The sequence below is a fragment of the Panthera onca genome, chromosome A2 (genome assembly GCF_046562875.1).
Source record: "Panthera onca isolate mPanOnc1 chromosome A2, mPanOnc1 haplotype 2, whole genome shotgun sequence".
Classification (NCBI taxonomy): domain Eukaryota; kingdom Metazoa; phylum Chordata; class Mammalia; order Carnivora; family Felidae; genus Panthera; species Panthera onca.
Window position 1 is genome coordinate 73,703,845 of NC_138340.1, and position 21,862 is coordinate 73,725,706.

Genomic DNA, 21,862 nt, shown 5'->3' on the forward strand with positions numbered 1-21,862 from the left:
TTTTAAATGTTAAGTTTATAAAATATTTCCTATAATAAGAAACATTGGCATTATCAGAAGCAAAGTTAAATGTGCTTTGCAATAAAATAAAATGTAAAGCAGTACATGTTCAAATGCTAACTTTAAAGCAGGAAACCTATTATATTAATGATAATGCAAAAGGAAAAGACATTATCCTCATTATAGAAATGAAGAAAATGAGGTCCCTATTCATGTAACAGGTTTCCTATCACACCTACATCTTCTATCTCTTTAAAACCAGCATCAGGGCCCCTTGGTGGCTCAGTCGGTTAAGCGTCCGACTTTGACTCAGGTCACGATCTCACAGTTTGTGGGTTCGAGCCCCAAGTCGGGCTCTGTGCTGACAGCTCAGAGCCTGGAGCCTGTTTCCGATTCTGTGTCTCCCTCTCTCTCTGCTCCTCCCCTGCTCATGCTCTGTCTCTCTCTCTCCTTCAAAAATAAATAAAAACATTAAAAAAAAATTTTTTTTAAGATTTATAAAAAAAAAAAAAACAGCATCAAACACTGAGTGTGAATGAGTTTACAGTATCCTGATTGGGGACTCTCTTACTCTTTCTAGCCATGTGAGCAGAGATCAATAAACTGATGCCACCACAGCGTCGTCTGGACAGTCCAGGAGGGGCCTGGATATTTAAATCCTTCTTGCGTTCTGGGGGATCTGCAGAGAGACTCTCATCTCTGATCTCCTATGCAGCTTGCAGGAAGGTAGTGACGTTTAGGTTTCAATTTCAGGTGATGAAGAGGCTTAGAAATTAAACCACATACCCTGCTGAGTACCCCAGAGAGCCCTGCTGTGATGTTTCAAGCTAAAGCCCGACTAATTCCATCAAGATACTAGGATTAAGGACAGGAAGCACTTAGTCCCAGCGTTACAAGGGCACATTTCTCCATCAGAAGTACAGATCCAGGAGAGTTTGGGATCATGCTGAAGAGCCTCTGTTGGCCTAAAAATTATTTTTGTCTACAAGAAGCTATGTTACCAAAATGCCAGAACATCAGGAACTCCTCTAGGTACAAAGATAGAGCAACAAACGCGACTAGACACCTCTCCAAAGGAATGTCTTCCCCAGACCGAGGAAGCTAAAGGAAAACAGAGGTCACCACCATGGTACTCACTCCTGTGCAAGGTGTCAGAGGCCTTACCAAGCTTCCTAGTTAGTAAGACCAATGTCACTTTCCCTCTTCTACGTAGAAGCATGGAACAGTAACTCTTCAAGGAACCTCATCAGCTCGAATTCTTCATCTTACTGACGAGAAAACACAAGACCAGTGAAATTCAGCAACTTGCCCAAGGTCACTCAGTCAGAGTAGAGTTTCCTGAGATGCAGGCAGGGGCCCTCCCATGGCAGAGAACAGTGTTCCTGTGTCTGCTTCCCTTCCTACGTGACCTGCATGCACTTTGTGTTTGATCCCTGGACAAAGCCAGTACGGTTCTTCTCTTGATCCCTGCCTTATCTCCTTTTCCTGTGACACTTAAAACCTGAGAAAGAAAACCTACTAAAGGAAGGAAGGAAGGAAGGAAGGAAGGAAGGAAGGAAGGAAAAAGGGGAGGGGAGAGGAGAAGAAAGGAGAGGGGAGGGAAGGAGAGGGGAAGGAAGGGAAGGGAAGGGAAGGGAAGGGAAGGGAAGGGAAGGGAAGGGAAGGAAAGGAAAGGAAAGGAAAGGAAAGGAAAGGAAAGGAAAGGAAAGGAAAAAAAGAGCGAGCCAAGACTGGAATGATGATTCCATCTAGATTGATTACATTTCATCAGCCAGCGAGCCAGTCAGAAAGAATCACCAGGAGCAGATGCTGCTTCCAAAATTAATCTTCAAAGAGATTAAAAAGGCATGTTCATACTGTAAACTCAACCTGTTTGCCATATAGACAAAGAAAACACGAAAACATGCTTGCCATCAAACTGCATCAAATTAGTTCCATTCTCTTATGAAGAAATTGAGTAGAAATAAATTATGAATCATCTAAGCACATCAAAACCAGAGACAAGGTCAGCCTCAGACTGAAATTAAACATTTTAGCTACTCTGACCTATGTTCAGGTCATAGAACATGCTCGGGCTACATAAACAATTCTCGTGAGTTTTCCACTGGATCCTCCATTTTTATGCCTATATAACCTTCCTCTTTTGCCCAACATACTAACAGTGAAAAATATAGTTATTATTCCATCTTTGAAAAAGCTATTCCTCTGTCCGTTTAGATTTGCAGTCCCTCTAGCAAAAGTCTGTGTTCCTAAAAATGGTGTCACTATTTTTAATACAATAAGATGAATAAGTTGTGGCATATTCAAGTGTGTGGTGAAGAAAACCCTACCCAGCTTCATTCCGCATGACAAGTCTTGTTCTATTTATTAGTGAGCAAAACTTGCATGGGACTCTTTACCTACTGACAAGGATTTTTAGATTGTTTGCCTCATCTATGTCCTTATTTTTGTGCCAGGTCAGCAGCATTTTTGTGTAAAACCTAATAAAATTATGGGGAAATGACAACAAAAAGAAAATTATTGTGTTTAACATTGTCATCTACTCCCCAAAAGCAAAAGAAGGAAAATGGAAAAATATAAGAATGAACATTGAACATGAGGAATAAGGTTACAGCTTAAAATATAATAAGTGGCCCAGACGTCGAGACCAGCTAATGCCTCCCTGCATTTGATCAGGTACTGAACTGCTTCTAACCTATTGGAAATTAAGTGCAACATGAATTTTCCAGTAAGAAGTCTCTGGTGCTCTCACCTATATCCACGGATGACAGTAGTCCTCATCACTAAAAACACACAGAAATCAGCAAGTTGGCAGTGCTCACTGTGGAGGGTCCAAAGCTTAATCCGTTTGGAGACTGAGCTTTCTCTTACCCTAAAAAGGGTGGATCCTTCCCAATCAGGATGAAGCAATAAGAGAGGACTTCCTAAAAGTTGAGAGACTGAGACAGAGATTTTATTCCAAAACCATTTAATGTGGCTCTTAATAAACTACAAATATGAACTCCCATCCTAACACATTTGGGCCAAGAATAGAAAAGTTAGATACATGTTCAAAAGTGGATTTACAGGAAATAACAGAAAGAAGATACATGGAAATAAACAATACCTGCAGAACAAAGAGAAATCGCACTGTCTGCATGAGTACAGTGTTATTGGGCTTTATTTTTGTTTTATCGTTAGTGTTTCTCTACAGGAGTTTATAAAAAGAATGTTGCCCTTCTTAATTAAGACAGCTAATTTCCAAGCCATACAATGTCAGAAAGCACAAGAGCAGACAGCTTGATTTTCTACATCAGCCATAAACTGCACTCCCATAACCCTCTCTATTCACTCATCTTAAAAATGAACATAGGGGGCACCTGACTGGCTCAGTCAGTTGAGCGCCCAACTCGATTTCTGCTCAGATCATGATCCCAGGGGCATGGGCTCGAGCCCCACATCGTGCTCCACACTGAGCATGGAGCCTGTGTAATATTCTCTGTCTGTCTCTCTCTCTCTCTCTCTCACTCTCTCTGCCCCTCTACTCCACTTGTACTCTCTCTCTAACATAATTTGTTTTAATTTTAAAGATAAATTGAACACAGATTACAACAACTCATCTTGAATGTCTCAACCACCTCAAATGAAAGGCTGAGAGGATCACAGATGCTTTAGCAGCACAGGATCTGGGACCACCCTCCCGACCACCTTTAGCTTCTTCATTTGAGAAAAAAAGGGGGGGCAGGGCGATAATAGCACGTATTTCATAGATTGGGCATAAGAGATAAAGAATATAATCCATATGAAACATTTAGAACAGTAAATGCTCAATACATATTAGCTATTAGCTATTATTATTATTATGTGTGTTCACTGAATGTGCTTTTCATGAAGCAATTTGGAATGTTTAGTTAAAAAAAACGGTAGTTGAGGAGTGCCGGAAGATGGTGGCGTAGGAGGACGCGGGGCTCACAGCGCGTCCTGCCGATCACTTAGATTCCACCTACACCTGCCTAAAGAACCCAGAAAACCGCCAGAGGATTAGCAGAAGGGAGTCTCCGGAGTCAAGCGCAGACTAGAGGCCCACGGAAGAGGGTAGGAAGGGCGGCGAGGCGGTGCACGCTCCACGGACTGGCGGGAGGGAGCCGGGGCGGAGGGGCGGCTCGCCGGCCAAGCGGAGCCCCCGAGTCTGGCTGGCAAAAGCGGAGGGGCCGGACGGACTGTGTTCCCACAGCAAGCGCGACTTAGCGTCTGGGAGGTCATAAGTTAACAGCTCTGCGCGGAAAGCGGGAAGGCTGGAGGACAAAGGGAGGGAGAGCTGCTGAGCCCCCGGACGGCAGAGCTCAGCTTGGCGGGGAACAAAGGCGCCAGCGCCATCTCCCCCGCCCATCCCCCAGCCAAAATTCCCAAAGGGAACCAGTTCCTGCCAGGGAACTTGCTCGCTCCGCGCAAACACCCAACTCTGTGCTTCTGCGGAGCCAAACCTCCGGCAGCGGATCTGACTCCCTCCCGCTGCCACAGGGCTCCTCCTGAAGTGGATCACCTAAGGAGAAGCGAGCTAAGCCTGCCCCTCCAGCCCCCGTGCACCTTGCCTACCCACCCCAGCTAATACGCCAGATCCCCAGCAACACAAGCCTGGCAGTGTGCAAGTAGCCCAGACGGGACACGCCACCCCACAGTGAATCCCGCCCCTAGGAGAGGGGAAGAGAAGGCACACACCAGTCTGACTGTGGCCCCAGCAGTGGGCTGGGGGCAGACATCGGGTCGGACTGTGGCCCCGCCCACTAACTCCAGTTATACACCACAGCACAGGGGAAGTGCCCTGCAGGTCCTCACCACGCCAGGGACTCTCCAAAATGACCAAACGGAAGAATTCCCCTCAGAAGAATCTCCAGGAAATAACAACAGCTAATGAACTGATCAAAAAGGATTTAAATAATATAACAGAAAGTGAATTTAGAATAATAGTCATAAAATTAATCGCTGGGCTTGAAAACAGTATACAGGACAGCAGAGAATCTCTTGCCACAAAGATCGAGGGACTAAGGAACAGTCACGAGGAGTTGAAAAACGCTTTAAACGAATTGCAAAACAAAATGGAATCCACGATGGCTCGGCTTGAAGAGGCAGAGGAGAGAATAGGTGAACTAGAAGATAAAGTTATGGAGAAAGAGGAAGCTGAGAGAAAGAGGGATAAAAAAATCCAGGAGTATGAGGGGAAAATTAGAGAACTAAGTGATACACTAAAAAAAAATAATATACGCATAATTGGTATCCCAGAGGAGGAAGAGAGAGGGAAGGGTGCTGAAGGGGTACTTGAACAAATTATAGCTGAGAACTTCCCTGAACTGGGGAAGGAAAAAGGCATTGAAATCCAAGAGGCACAGAGAACTCCCTTCAGACGTAACTTGAATCGATCTTCTGCACGACATATCATAGTGAAACTGGCAAAATACAAGGATAAAGAGAAAATTCTGAAAGCAGCAAGGGATAAACGTGCCCTCACATATAAAGGGAGACCTATAAGACTCGTGACTGATCTCTCCTTTGAAACTTGGCAGGCCAGAAAGGTTTGGCACGATATCTACAGTGTGCTAAACAGAAAAAATATGCAGCCGAGAATCCTTTACCCAGCAAGTCTGTCATTTAGAATAGAAGGAGAGATAAAGGTCTTCCCAAACAAACAAAAACTGAAGGAATTTGTCACCACGAAACCAGCCCTACAAGAGATCCTAAGGGGGATCCTGTGAGACAAAGTACCAGAGACATCACTACAAGCATAAAACATACAGACATCACAATGACTCTAAACCCATATCTTTCTATAATAACACTGAATGTAAATGGATTAAATGCGCCAACTAAAAGACATAGGGTATCAGAATGGATAAAAAAACAAGACCCATCTATTTGCTGTCTACAAGAGACTCATTTTAGATCTGAGGACACCTTTAGATTGAGAGTGAGGGGATGGAGAACTATTTATCATGCTCCTGGAAGCCAAAAGAAAGCTGGAGTAGCCATACTTATATCAGACAAACTAGACTTTAAATTAAAGGCTGTAACAAGAGATGAAGAAGGGCAGTATATAATAATCACAGGGTCTATCCACCAGGAAGAGCTAACGATTATAAATGTCTATGCGCCAAATACCCGAGCCCCCAGATATATAAAACAATTACTCATAAACATAAGCAACCTCATTGATAAGAATGTGGTCATTGCAGGGGACTTTAACACCCCACTTACAGAAATGGATAGATCATCTAGACACACAGTCAATAAAGAAACAAGGGCCCTGAATGATACATTGGATCAGATGGACTTGACAGATATATTTAGAACTCTGCATCCCAAAGCAACAGAATATACTTTCTTCTCGAGTGCACATGGAACATTCTCCAAGATAGATCATATACTGGGTCACAAAACAGCCCTTCATAAGTTTACAAGAATTGAAATTATACCATGCATACTTTCAGACCACAATGCTATGAAGCTTGAAATCAACCACAGGAAAAAGTCTGGAAAACCTCCAAAAGCATGGAGGTTAAAGAACACCCTACTAACGAATGAGTGGGTCAACCAGGCAATTAGAGAAGAAATTAAAACATATATGGAAACAAACGAAAATGAAAATACAACAATCCAAACGCTCTGGGATGCAGCGAAGGCAGTCCTGAGAGGAAAATACATTGCAATCCAGGCCTATCTCAAGAAACAAGAAAAATCCCAAATACAAAATCTAACAGCACACCTAAAGGAAATAGAAGCAGAACAGCAAAGGCAGCCTAAACCCAGCAGAAGAAGAGAAATAATAAAGATCAGAGCAGAAATAAACAATATAGAATCTAAAAAAACTGTAGAGCAGATCAACGAAACCAAGAGTTGGTTTTTTGAAAAAATAAACAAAATTGACAAACCTCTAGCCAGGCTTCTCAAAAAGAAAAGGGAGATGACCCAAATAGATAAAATCATGAGTGAAAATGGAATGATTACAACCAATCCCTCAGAGATACAAACAATTATCAGGGAATACTATGAAAAATTATATGCCAGCAAATTGGACAACCTGGAAGAAATGGACAAATTTCTAAACACCCACACTCTTCCAAAACTCAATCAGGAGGAAATAGAAAGCTTGAACAGACCCATAACCAGCGAAGAAATTGAATCGGTTATCAAAAATCTCCCAACAAATAAGAGTCCAGGACCAGATGGCTTCCCAGGGGAGTTCTACCAGACATTTAAAGCAGAGATAATACCTATCCTTCTCAAGCTATTCCAAGAAATAGAAAGGGAAGGATGGGGCGCCTGGGTGGCGCAGTCGGTTAAGCGTCCGACTTCAGCCAGGTCACGATCTCGCGGTCCGTGAGTTCGAGCCCCGCATCAGGCTCTGGGCTGATGGCTCGGAGCCTGGAGCCTGTTTCCGATTCTGTGTCTCCCTCTCTCTGCCCCTCCCCCGTTCATGCTCTGTCTGTCTCTCTCTGTCCCCCAAAAAATAAATAAAAAACGTTGAAAAAAAAAATTAAAAAAAAAAAAAAAAAGAAAGAAAGGGAAGGAAAACTTCCAGATTCATTCTATGAAGCCAGTATTACTTTGATTCCTAAACCAGACAGAGACCCAGTAAAAAAAGAGAACTACAGGCCAATATCCCTGATGAATATGGATGCAAAAATTCTTAATAAGATACTAGCAAATCGAATTCAACAGCATATAAAAAGAATTATTCACCATGATCAAGTGGGATTCATTCCTGGGATGCAGGGCTGGTTCAACATTCGCAAATCGATCAACGTGATACATCACATTAACAAAAAAAAAGAGAAGAACCATATGATCCTGTCAATCGATGCAGAAAAGGCCTTTGACAAAATCCAGCACCCTTTCTTAATAAAAACCCTTGAGAAAGTCGGGATAGAAGGAACATACTTAAAGATCATAAAGGCCATTTATGAAAAGCCCACAGCTAACATCATCCTCAACGGGGAAAAACTGAGAGCTTTTTCCCTGAGATCAGGAACACGACAGGGATGCCCACTGTCACCGCTGCTGTTTAATATAGTGCTGGAAGTTCTAGCATCAGCAATCAGACAACAAAAGGAAATCAAAGGCATCAAAATTGGCAAAGATGAAGTCAAGCTTTCGCTTTTTGCAGATGACATGATATTATACATGGAAAATCCGATAGACTCCACCAAAAGTCTGCTAGAACTGATACATGAATTCAGCAAAGTTGCAGGATACAAAATCAATGTGCAGAAATCAGTTGCATTCTTATACACTAACAATGAAGCAACAGAAAGACAAATGAAGAAACTGATCCCATTCACAATTGCACCAAGAAGCATAAAATACCTAGGAATAAATCTAACCAAAGATGTAAAAGATCTGTATGCTGAAAACTATAGAAAGCTTATGCAGGTAATTGAAGAAGATATAAAGAAATGGAAAGACATTCCCTGCTCATGGATTGGAAGAATAAATATTGTCAAAATGTCAATACTACCCAAAGCTATCTACACATTCAATGCAATCCCTATCAAAATTGCACCAGCATTCTTCTCGAAACTAGAACAAGCAATCCTAAAATTCATATGGAACCACAAAAGGCCCCGAATAGCCAAAGTAATTTTGAAGAAGAAGACCAAAGCAGGAGGCATCACAATCCCAGACTTTAGCCTCTACTACAAAGCTGTCATCATCAAGACAGCATGGTATTGGCATAAAAACAGACACATAGACCAATGGAATAGAATAGAAACCCCAGAACTAGACCCACAAACGTATGGCCAACTCATCTTTGACAAAGCAGGAAAGAACATCCAATGGAAAAAAGACAGTCTATTTAACAAATGGTGCTGGGAGAACTGGACAGCAACATGCAGAAGGTTGAAACTAGACCACTTTCTCACACCATTCACAAAAATAAACTCAAAATGGATAAAGGACCTGAATGTGAGACAGGAAACCATCAAAACCTTAGAGGAGAAAGCAGGAAAAGACCTCTCTGACCTCAGCCGTAGCAATCTCTTACTCGGCACATCCCCAAAGGCAAGGGAATTAAAAGCAAAAGTGAATTACTGGGACCTTATGAAGATAAAAAGCTTCTGCACAGCAAAGGAAACAACCAACAAAACTAAAAGGCAACCAACGGAATGGGAAAAGATACTTGCAAATGACACATCGGACAAAGGGCTAGTATCCAAAATCTATAAAGAGCTCATCAAACTCCACACCCGAAAAACAAATAACCCAGTGAAGAAATGGGCAGAAAACATGAATAGACACTTCTCTAAAGAAGACATCCGGATGGCCAACAGGCACATGAAAAGATGTTCAACGTCGCTCCTTATCAGGGAAATACAAATCAAAACCACACTCAGATACCACCTCACACCAGTCAGAGTGGCCAAAATGAAGAAATCAGGAGACTATAGATGCTGGAGAGGATGTGGAGAAACAGGAACCCTCTTGCACTGTTGGTGGGAATGCAAATTGGTGCAGCCGCTCTGGAAAGCAGTGTGGAGGTTCCTCAGAAAATTAAAAATAGACCTACCCTATGACCCAGCAATAGCACTGCTAGGAATTTATCCAAGGGATACAGGAGTACTGATGCATAGGGGCACCTGTACCGCAATGTTTATAGCGGCACTCTCAACAATAGCCAAATTATGGAAAGAGCCTAAATGTCCATCAACTGATGAATGGATAAAGAAATTGTGGTTTATATACACAATGGAATACTACGTGGCAATGAGAAAAAATGAAATATGGCCTTTTGTAGCAACATGGATGGAACTGGAGAGTGTGATGCTAAGTGAAATAAGCCATACAGAGAAAGACAGATACCATATGGTTTCACTCTTATGTGGATCCTGAGAAACATAACAGAAACCCATGGGGGAGGGGAAGGAAAAAAAAAAAAAAAAGAGGTTAGAGTGGGAGAGAGCCAAAGCATTAGAGACTGTTAAAAACTGAGAACAAACTGAGGGTTGATGGGGGGTGGGAGGGAGGGCAGGGTGGGTGATGGGTATTGAGGAGGGCACCTTTTGGGATGAGCACTGGGTGTTGTATGGAAACCAATTTGACAATAAATTTCATATATTAAAAAATAAAAAAAAATTAAAAAAAAAATCCAGAAAAAAAAAAAAAAAAAAAAAACGGTAGTTGTTGTAACCAAAAATATTACAGGGAGCAACCTGGAGCATTTTTGAAAGATTACCAGAAAGAAATGGGATCATGGTTAAGGACGAAGGAACCCTAAGTAGACTAGAGTACTCTAATAGTTGGGATAGGCTTTTCCTTAGGGACCCTTCTTTATTCAAATAGTATATATTCACCAAGTTGCTTTCTCGTCTTGATTTACAGCTCCCGTTATTTCTGGTCTTATGTAAACTTCCCTTCTAGGAAGAAGGATTTGCTATTTTAAGTTATTAAACTAGTTTTGAGCTAAAATCAGAATTTGGTCATTGTGAGTACATTTTCCCCCGGGCTTAATCACTCCTTAGATGAACTGAATGGCCAACTCCCAGACTGCAAAATTGAAGTACAAACCCCAAAGAGTGGAGAGGAGAGGAATGAAGGGTTCCTTAACCTATCTTTCCAGAACTCTCACAAGTTTGGCTGACTCTTCTCTGCTTGGATACTAACAGTGTGCTGCATAAATTAACAAATTAGCAGCCTCTCACATGCTGTTCCACTTCCGTTTTCTTATCCAGTCTTCAGTGTCCACCACTTCTACTCTACAGGGTTGCAGAGCACCCAGAGGGCAGAGTCTTTGTCTAATCATCCCAAGGTGTAGCCCTGTTGCTTACCTGGTATATAATAGACCCCTTAGGAAGACGAAGTGAAATGAGCATCCTGCCACTGCATCTTTTATTGTCATACAACGATCTCTCAGGTTTAGTGTAATAAAATCCCAAGAAGATTTTTAAACCAGCTGGTAATGAGGGGAAACTCTCCTTTTGAAGACAGAGACTGCAATTTTTAAAAAGCATGGCTTTGTGACATGCAGGCTCGTCCAGAAGGAAAAAGCACCAGCTGGTTATCTTTCCTTACTCTCCGAAGTTAAGAAGAATCAATTCAAGATTGACAAGAAAGGGGTCAATCACAGATAGATTAACATTAGGATGAAAAAAATGATGTAAAACAAGAGCATTTTAGCAACTTCAGACAGATCAGTTGGGCAGCTTTTTTTGACCATTACTTGTATCACAGAGATCCACCCAGTTCTGTTCAAACCCATCCAACTACAGGGGTGGGAAGCTTTTCCCCCTCATACTCCACCACTTTTCTGGAGTGTGGGTTCATACTCTATATCTGTAGGAATTGAGTTGAAGGGGGTGTGAGTATCCAAGGACACTGAAAGGTGTCACTTAGGTAAACAGAGTAGAAAGTAAGCAAAATGTGGAGGCACAAAACTGTATCACATCAGTCGAAAGTCAATGAAAAACATGCTGACAGGGGGTTAGGTCCTCACCAAATGCCAATTAGAAGAACAGCTCCTCACATCCTTGCCACAGGTGAGGCATCAGTAAATTCTTCTCAGATGAAGACTCAAGTTAGCTCCCAAGAGTCTCCCATAACAGTGGGCACTGCTCAACCTTTAGAAACTAACTCTGCTCCTACTTGTGAGCCCTATCTCCTCATTCGATTCCACTCTTTCCTTCCTGCCCCACCAACCCAGGGAATCTTATCTAGTCTTGGTGATGAGAAGCCTTGTTCTGCCTCATTGGGTATAATAGTCATTTGTTGTACCTTCAATCTATCAAAGAGCTTCCGCTCTTCTTTCTTGCAGCCACAGGACCTCCATTTTTTTCAGAGGAACCATCCCTCTCCCATTGTCAATGAACACACTTCGGTAAAACTGACTCTCCTCCTTGAGAAGTAGGGTAAGATCATGAATTAAAATAAGTTAATCTTCTTACAAACTCTGTCAGTAAATAGAGGAAGAGGGAACACTTTCCAACTCATTTTATGAGGCCAGCATTACCCTGATATCAAAATCAGATAAACATATTACAAAAAACAATGCAACAAACCAGTATCATTCCAGAATGTAGACATAAACATTAAGTGCATGCACACACACACACACACACACACACACACACATACACACACACACACACACACACACACAACTGAATTCAGCAACTTTTAAAACTTATCCAATACGTCATGACTTTGTAGCGTTTATGCCAGGAATCAAGGTGAGATCCATTGACATAATTCACCATACTAACGGGATAATGAAGAACATCCACATAATCATCTCTATTTATGCAGAAAAAGCACTTAATAAAATTGAACACCAATTCATGATTTTTTTTAAATCCTCTGTAAACTAGGAATGGAAGAGGGCTTCCTCACTCTGATAGATGAAGCCTTATAAAAAACCTACAACTATCATGAAGTTTGTGTAAAACACTAAACCATTTTTCTCTAATATCAGGAAAAAGCTGGGATCCCTGCTTTCTATGCAACATTGTACGGGAGGAACTAGACAGAGCAGTAAATCAAGAAAAAGACACAAATGGCATACAGATTAGAAAGTGGAAAGTCAAATAAGCTAATGTGCTCATTTCATTGACATGAGCTCTGTTTGGAGATGGACACATGACCCAAGTCAGGCCAGTGAGGTCCAATTCCCGAATTTGAGTATGAAATCTCTTTTCTGCTGTATTATTTTTTCTTGTGGTGAAGAGACTCTCAAGTCTCTGGGGTCCGTCACACAGTCTGAGAATAGAACTACCCCATTAAGTGCAGGGCCTAAAAATGACCTAGGGACGTTGAACCATGAATCATGCTAGTCTGAGAGTAGTTCTATCCCTGGACTATTCCATTATATGAAATAATAAATTCTTTTTTTGGCTTAAGCCAATGTAGGTTGATCACCTAAGAGTCTAATTTTTTTTTCTAGTATCTTCTTTCTTACCTTAAGTCCCCCTAGGGGTTAGACTTTTGAATTCTTTTCCTGCTGTTTTTTCTACCTTGAAGGTTGACTCTAAATATATCTTGCACGGGTAAAATAACATATAAATTAGTATATAAAAATAAGAGCCTGTCATATGTGTGAGAAATAAATGTAATGTGGTAATTTTTTTTTAATCTCTAACTGGTGAATCAAAGTCAATCCTCTGTAAACCTCTTCCCAATGTAAGAGCCTGACAATGTAGATTCATCCATTATACTTCTGGATTCAATCTCATCATTAAAATAGCAGTGGAATGCAATCAGACATGGCAGATTTGTTCAGCATAGATGTATAAAATGTATATTTTATTTATACTGATTATGGCAAAATGCAACAGGAGATATGAGAACTATATGGTACACATTTTGTTTTTGAGCATGAAGGCTCAATACAATCAACTGTTGTCTACAACCCCAGGCCATCCCTTTATGAGTCCATCCTTCGTTCATTGTACAAATTCTTCCTAGACCCCTACAAAAATCCTTTTCCAAAATGATGCAAACTAAGCCACATTTTTCCCACTCTGATTACCCTGTGTATATTTTATCTGTGGCTACTGTCACTGATTACATTATTAATATAATGTATATACACTATTACATTGTAATAGTATAATACACTGATTACATTATTAATATAAAGATTGGACCTCATCATGGAAGTAATTTATTCTTTTCTAAGACCTCAGTTCTACTTGGTCAGAATGTCTCAGGATAGGTTAACCCAAAGGAAGACCTCGTTTGCTGTGTGATCGCGGGAAGCACAAGTTAGGGAGAAATAAAAGTGAAATCAGGAAAGGAAGAAAAGCCAATAAAAAAAAATGAGATAATGATCAGATTATTGCTGTGGCAGGCTGAGACTCAATCCCACTGGGGCCCTTCTGGCAAACCACATACAATATACCTCAGAATTGTCACATCCAGGAAGAGACCAGATAGAATGTGAAAACACTGACAGTCATCCCTCACTGGTGGAGGGTTGCCCAGGGAGGCATGAGTTCCCTGGCATTTCTGAGCTAGCCTATATGTGGGTGAAGCAGTCACCTATGACAAAGAAGTAAACAGAAGTGTGTCTGGCAGAGACACAGAGAGACACAAATGCTTGAGGTGGGAAGCTTTCAGGGACCACACACTGCAGGAGAACTCAGAAGTAGATGCAAGCAGCATGGGGGCAGGAGGGTTGACGTCAACAGTCTCAGTTACACAGGCTGAGATTTCAAGGTATCTCACCTCTGCGATCACAAGAACCCCAACATTCTTCTGTCTCCCATTATCTCCTGGATTTCTCTACAGTCTCCACATGCCTCTTCATTCACCCACTTAAACTATTGTATTTCTACATCTAACAACAGATCCAATTCCTGTATTAAATATAATATTTTCCCTTTTGATCAACATCATCCAAAAGACAAAAGAAACTTCTGCTTGATATAATCTGTCCTTTTTCTGACCAGTCTCTGTCTTTAGACTCCTCAAGAATGATCTTGTGGAAACAGGAGCATTAACTTTCAAGAGTTTCAGGAATAAAGAAGACATAGTCCCTGCTCTCCAGCTGCCTAGCAAAGGAAAGAAATCAAGGTCACAAATAACTAAAACATAAGGCAGAATGAGCTAAGTGCCATAAGAGAGGTACATACAAAGTGCTTTGAGGGCTCAACGGAGATAAATATCACATCCAGTTGGCAGGATCAGGAAGGATATGTGAAGGAGGGGGCTTGTGAGCAGAGTTTTGAAGGATGGATGGGATTTTGTCAGTAAAAGGTGGCTAGAGGGCTTTCTAAATATAGAGAATATTATAAGCAAAGCTCCAACCACAGAAAAATGCACGCTCCTCTGAGAAACAGTCTGATTTGGCTGAAGCATAATGTACACATCACAGAGCTATACGGGGGGATATGGCGGGAAAACACCACTCTGCATGAACTTTTAACCATTTCAGTAATTTATTATCGGAGCTTTCAACTCCTAAAAGTGGCATGACATCAGTGTCTCTGGCGGGAAGGCCAATCAGCAGCATATCATTTTCTAATACCAGGTTAGTATTCATATTTTAAAATTTCCGCACTATCAAACTTGTTGAAAGGAAATGTAGGAAGTCAGAGGAGGTCATTCCCTTACGGTCATATAAAGATAGCATAAAAGTTTAAAAGTCTGTGATCTTTTTTATCTCTGTTTGTCCAAATGGTGTTTAAAGAAAGAAGTGTTGGTTACCGTTTTGCAAAAGAGTTGGATCAAGGTAATAAAAAAAAAAAGATGAATGAACAAAATCAGTCAAGGCTTAATATTCTCTTCAACAGGTGTCCAAACCTACACATATATGTGAGTTTAAAAGGAAATTAGCCAAAGTAAATAACGTGGGAAATCAACGTTAAACACATTTGTATGCATGTGGTTTTTCTCCACATCCTGGGGGAATTAACATTTTAGTCTTGCTACAGTTCCCCTATTAATCTTTCTCTTACCAGAGTCAAATGGGAAGCAAATCTGCGAAAGTGTTATAACCGAAGCTAAAAGGAAATGGTTTCTTTTCTTGCAGAACAAATACTTCAGTTCAGCCTGAAGACTGTTGTAGACAATCAAACTAACAATTGTTTTGTCAACCTGCAAATACACTCACAGCCTTAGCCCAGCTCACAAAGGCATGAGTTCGTCTGCATCAGAAAAATCAGTTCATACTTTTCAGAGCCTCCCCACTTCAGAGTTGTGATGAGGTGTTTTGAGTCCCACTTTTCATGTTCTTCCCAATTTACCTGAAATGGGTCTCAGTAGGAAATATTATTTGCTAAGTAATTTGCTTTTGCCCTACGCAGGGCAAAACAGGTGGGGCTCACTTCTTTCAGTAATGGCCTCACTATGAGTGCATGAGCTAATCTTGAGACATTTAATATTCCCCCATGGAATATTGGCTGGGTGGCTCATCTGGGTGGCTCAGTATGTTAAGCATCAGACTCTAATTTCGGTTTAGGTCATGATCTCACGATTTGTGAGATCGAGCCCCATGTCGGGCTCCGTGCTGACAACACAGAGCCTGCTTGGGGTTCTCTCTCGCTCCCTCCCTCTCTCTCAAAATAAATAAATTTAAAAAAAATATTTGTCCATGATTTCCATGGTTTTCCTCCCATAAAACCTCTTTTACATGCTCTTGGATATAGTTTTCTGGAGTTTCAGAAAAGTTCTTGTTAGAGGCTACTAAATAAATTTAAGGTTTTTCTTAAGGAAAAATTTGGTTCTGCCTCTAAAACCCAAAGTGTGCTTGTTCTATATGAAGACAGATACTCTATATGTGCTAGAATATAAATTAAAGCTCTGATTTTCATAACAGAATGTCAACTTTCCACTTATAAGTTCTAAGACCTAAAGCCAGACTATGTGAATTGTTAAGCAATTCAGAAACCTGGATGACAGCTTCTTGCCACAGAATTCTCCTTAAAAGCTCTCTAACTTCATTAAAAGATCACTGAGACAATGGGGCCAATGAAGGAGCTCCCCTACTTTCTGAGCCGGGTAGAAATGGGAGTAGAATGGCTTAGAGCAGATTAATGACTCTCAGACGTTAACGTTTTTATTTATTTTTGAGACAGAGAGAGACAGAGCATGAATGGGGGAGGGTCACAGAGAGAGGGAGACACAGAATCTGAAACAGGCTCCAGGCTCTGAGCTGTCAACACAGAGCACGATGCGGGGCTCGAACCCATGGACCGTGAGATCGTGACCTGAGCCGAAGTCGGACGCTCACCCGACCAAGCCACCCAGGCGCCCCTCTCAGACTTTAATCTGCATATAAACCACTTGAGAATCTTGTTAAAATCCAGATTATGATTCGGGAGAACTGGGTTGAGGCTCAAAATTCTGCACTTCTAACTACCTTCCAGGTGATGCCAATGTTCTTAGTTCAGGACCACACTTTGAGCAATGAGGGTGTAAAGCAGGAGTCTGCAAACTGCAGCCCATGCCAATACAGCTAATGAGATAATGGTTTTCATATTCTTTTTTAAAAAATTTTTAATGTTTTTATTTATTTTTGAGACAGAGAGACAGAGCATGAGCAGGGGAGGGGCAAAGAGAGAGGGAGACACAGAATCCGAAGCAGGCTGTCAGCACAGAGACTGATGCGGGGCTTGAACTCACAGACTGTGAGATCATGACCTGAGCTGAAGTCGGACGCTCAACCAACTGAGCCACCCACGCGCCCCGGTTTTCACATTCTTAAATGGCTGGTCAGGGGTGGGGTCGGTATCAAAAGAAGAGTAATATTTTGTGACATGTGAAAATTATATGAAATTCACATTCAGTGTCCATTTTACTGGGATACAGCCATGCTAACTTATTGATGTATTATCTTTGGCTTCTTTTGAGCTAGGACAGTTGAATAGTTAAAACAGAGACTTTAGAGCCCACAAAGCCCAAACTATTTACTGTGTGGCCCTTCACAGGAACCATTTGCTGACCACTGGTCTAAAGCAGTGGTTCTCAACCCTGGCTGCATCATCAAACCACCTACTGAGCTTTAAAAAATATTGATGACTATGGGAACACCTGGGTGGCTCAGTCAGTTAAGCCTCCAACTTTGGCTCAGGCCATAATCTCATGGTTCATGAGTTCAAGCCCTGCATCAGGCACTCTGCTGTCAGCACGGAGTCTGCTTTGGCTCTTCTGTCCCCCTCTCTCTACCCCTCCCCTGCTCTCTCTTTCTCTCTCTCAAAAATAAACAAACATTAAAAATATTTTTTAAAATACACTGATGACCATGTACCACCCAAAATCAGTCAACTCAGAAACTAAGGGGGTAACACTGGCATCATTTTTTCTTAAAAGCACTCCCAGGGACTCCTGCTAGCAATCACTTTTGGAAACCTCTGGTCTAAAGGAACTACCCCCTTCCTACGCAATGTCTCAGCACCTGTAGACAAAGTCACCAAAGTCAAAGCTTAAAGTCCAGGTCAACTACTCATAGCTTGTCCCCTGGGTGACCATCTACATTGTGGTCACCAGGACCCAAGACACAATACTAGCACAATCCTTTGGGTTTGTTGTTGTTGTTGTTGTTGTTGTTGTTGTTCACTCCAGCACTGCAAAACAGGTGATAAAGCTTTACCCCTCTCTACGTCTCTCGCCACATTTATTTTCAAGAATTGTCATTACTTCCTTCTTCCAGATGGCTGAAACAAGCAAGCTGTGTTATCACCGGACTAACATACAGGACCTGTAAGTGATCTGTAAGTACACCCATATTCATTCTTCTCCTTCCTTCCTTCAGGAAAGGAATGGCCTCGTAATCCCATGCCAGGTCTGCGTCTCTTTAACTCAGCCCCAGGGCCTCATCTGGGTCCTGCACATTGGTCATAACTCTCCTGTATCTTTAACCCTTCCCTCTCAGTGGCCTCCTTCCCCACAACCTAGAAACCTGTTAAATCAACCAAAAAGAGAACTTTCTTGGCATCTTAATTCCCAGCCTAACATTTACGTCTAAACCCAATGTGTCATGATTTGTGTCAACCACTGTCACCATTGTACTAGATTTCTTCTTGCAAAAGTCACCTGTTACCTCCATTGCCTCATTCTATAGGCATTTTCCAACCCTTATAACACTGCTCTCCAGCACTCCACACCTGTTTATTGTTTTCCTGAAATTCTGTTTCTCTGATGCCACACACTGTTGCTTCATCATCTCTCTGATTATTCTTGCTCTGTCTCCTTAGTAGGTTCCCCTCTCTTCACCCAACCTAGGTACCCCAGTGGCCCATTGACAGCTCGCTATTCTCACTTGCACCATGATCTTAGTTACTATAATAGCTGCACCTATCATAGCTGCTTGTGATTCCTAAGCCTCTCTACCTCAAATCGCTGCCCACACTGTCAGACTGATATAGTCAATTTCTGTTGAAATTGAAAAATACGTTTGGCTGTATCAAACCCAACATGTCCCAAACTGAACTCATTTTATCTTCTGCCTAATCCTCTTCCTCTATTTTTTTCAGTCTTAACTAGTGACTCTACAAACCACCCAGTTATGCAGTATGGAAATCTGACACTTAGTATTTACCCCTTTATTTCTCTCATCACCCAGAGCTAAGCACCATTAAATACTGCAAGTATGTACCTTAATCACACCCTATATGGATCCCCTAGCACCACTGACGTAATCCAAGTCTTCATCATCCTCAGAAGACTGCAACTGGACTCCCTCCCTCAGTTTTGTCTACTAAAACCATCTCCTCACCCATTCAAGAGTGATTTACCTAAAACACAGTTATAACCATGCCAGTTATCTGCCTGAAAACTGTCAGGGTCTCTCTATCCTATCAGAACATGCTTAAGCTCTTCAACACAGATTCTCCAATATTTTGACCTTACCTCTCTGGCATCATCCCCTGTCTCATTTAATACTCCCAATACACTGCAAGTAACAGCAACAGTTCTTCGACTTACAGAATCCTCTACCTGGAATTCCTTCCTTCTCCCTCTCTACTCTCCCATGTCTCCTCCAGAAACACCCTTAGCTCATTCATATACCTTAGGACTCAGGCTTGGTGAAGTGTCTACCTCAATATGTCCATAATCACCTGTGCACTTCTGTGTCACTCACATCATAATGCAGTAGTTGAGAAAACTGGCTAATGACAGAGATCTGGATTCCAACCACTGATGCACCATTTGTCAGCATTCTTACCTGAGAAAATCATGTAACTTCTTTAATTTCTCACCTCCTTCATGTGGACAGTGGGGATAATATTCACCTTATTGCTTTGTCATTAAGAATTAATGAGATAGGGGCACCGGGGATAATATTCACCTTATTGCTTTGTCATTAAGAATTAATGAGATAGGGGCACCTGGGTGGCTCAGTCGGTTGGGTGTCCGACTCTCGATTTAGGGTCGGGTCATGATCTCACAGTTGTGGGGTCATGCCCGCATCAGGCTCTGCACTGAGAATGGAGACTGCTTAAGATTCTCTGCCTCTCCCTCTGCCCCTCCCCCTCTCTTGAGCTTGTTCTCTATCAATAAATAAGCAAATGAATAAATAAATATTAATGATATAAGGTGCTTAGGATATAACCTGGCACAGAGTAAAACCCAATAAATTGGAATTTTAATTATTATCAATATTTGTTGTTGATTTTAAAGCCAGAACACAAACTTGATGAATGTGCTCCATAATTATTCAAATGTCTTACTTTTGCAAAGGAATCTGAAAAATACTTTGATATTTTTATCTACTTAAGTTAGTCTTACTAGGGGGCGCCTGGGTGGCTCAGTCGGTTAAGCGGCCGACTTCGGCTCAGGTCATGATCTCGCGGTCCGCGAGTTCGAGCCCCGCATCGGGGTCTGTGCTGACAGCTCAGAGCCTGGAGCCTGTTTCAGATTCTGTGTCTCCCTCTCTCTGACCCTCCCCCATTCATGCTCTGTCTCTCTCTGTCTCAAAAATAAATAAACGTTAAAAAAAAAATTAAAAAAAAAAAGTCTTACTAGTGCTCACAAATATCTCTTCCTTACAAAAAGAAATTATCTTGACACATATTAAAACAATAACAAGAGGTGGGGCGCCTGGGTGGCTCAGTCGGTCAAGCGTCCGACTTCGGCTCAGGTCATGATCTCACGGTTCGTGAGTTCAAGCCCCGTGTCGGGCTCTGTGCTGACAGCTCAGAGCCTGGAGCCTGCTTCAGCTTCTGTGCCTCCCTGTCTCTCTGCCCCTCCCCTGCTCATGCTCTGTCTCTCTCTGTCTCAAAAATAAATAAACATTTAAAAAAAACAATAACAAGAGGGAAAGTCTGACGATGACAGGGCAGCATAGTTTTTCTCTGGATAAAGGAACATGTCAAACATATTTCTTAAGTTCTTAATTGGTAAAAACATGAATACTGAGAACCATGGAGGACTTTTTCTAGAAGAAAAAAGATCCCTTATAACTAAATCATTATGAATTATCCACACTCAAAATAATAGGAGATCCTGCTTTTATTTTACTTCAGAGCATAATGTGAAAATATAAAATGTGAAGTTCTACAAGAACATCTGCTAATTTTTAAAATGTTCACATGTTCTGACTTGTGCTTTTCCAGTGATTTGTATTTAAATTCATTTCAATTCCAAAACCAAAATTCTCTCATTATACGTTAAGCCTGTTATAATCACCCTAAGGAAAATAAAATGTAACCTATTACCAACATGCCCACTAGCCTGCTTCATTAAATGCCTATAATTACAGACTATTTGTCAGTAGTGCGTAAGGGGGATTCAAACAAATATATTCCAGGTGTAAACCCTCTTACTCAACAGACTTAACCGGATTCATTTTTTTCAGTCTGAACATCGGGATCATTCTGATTGGATTTCTGCTTCATTATTCTACTTTCAATCAAAGAGTGTGTGCGGGCATGTACAAACAAAACTCAGCAATGCAATAACTCAGCAATACAATAAGGTGAGCCCGAGCCCCTCTCCCCCTCACAGTTGCAAAGAGGATGCTTCTCTCTGTACTTGCAACCAATTCCAACTCATCCCCTCATAGGCTGTTTCTCTGGGCAAGTAAAAAACTCTTTAAGCCTATCATTCTCTGTGAAATGGGGATAATAATATCTATCTTAGGAAGGTTTAGGGGAGCATAAATGAGAATGCACAAAGACGTAAAGTACTTAGCACAGCACCAGAACGCATTAACATGATCTCCTTACACGGCACCTACTGAGTGCCAGGCTGTGTTCTGGGGACTTTCTGTGTATTAATTCCTTTAAATCTTTAATAGCCCCACGGGGTAGGTACTATTATCATCCTCCTTTAATAGATGAGAAGCCAAATGTAAATCACAGTTCTGATTATTTCACAGGGCAACAGGACCAGATAAATGGTATTAATGCTCACCACTCCTAAAGGTTCAGCAAGAAAAGTAAATCTTAATGCCCCTAAT

At 41.5% G+C, this 21,862-nt stretch overlaps 1 protein-coding gene across 3 annotated transcripts in view; it reads right to left on the reverse strand.

Annotated features, from left to right (window-relative positions):
• The window catches only part of SUGCT (succinyl-CoA:glutarate-CoA transferase), a 755,607-nt gene that overhangs the window by 477,835 nt on the left and 255,910 nt on the right, over positions 1 to 21,862 (reverse strand). The window lies entirely within an intron of this gene.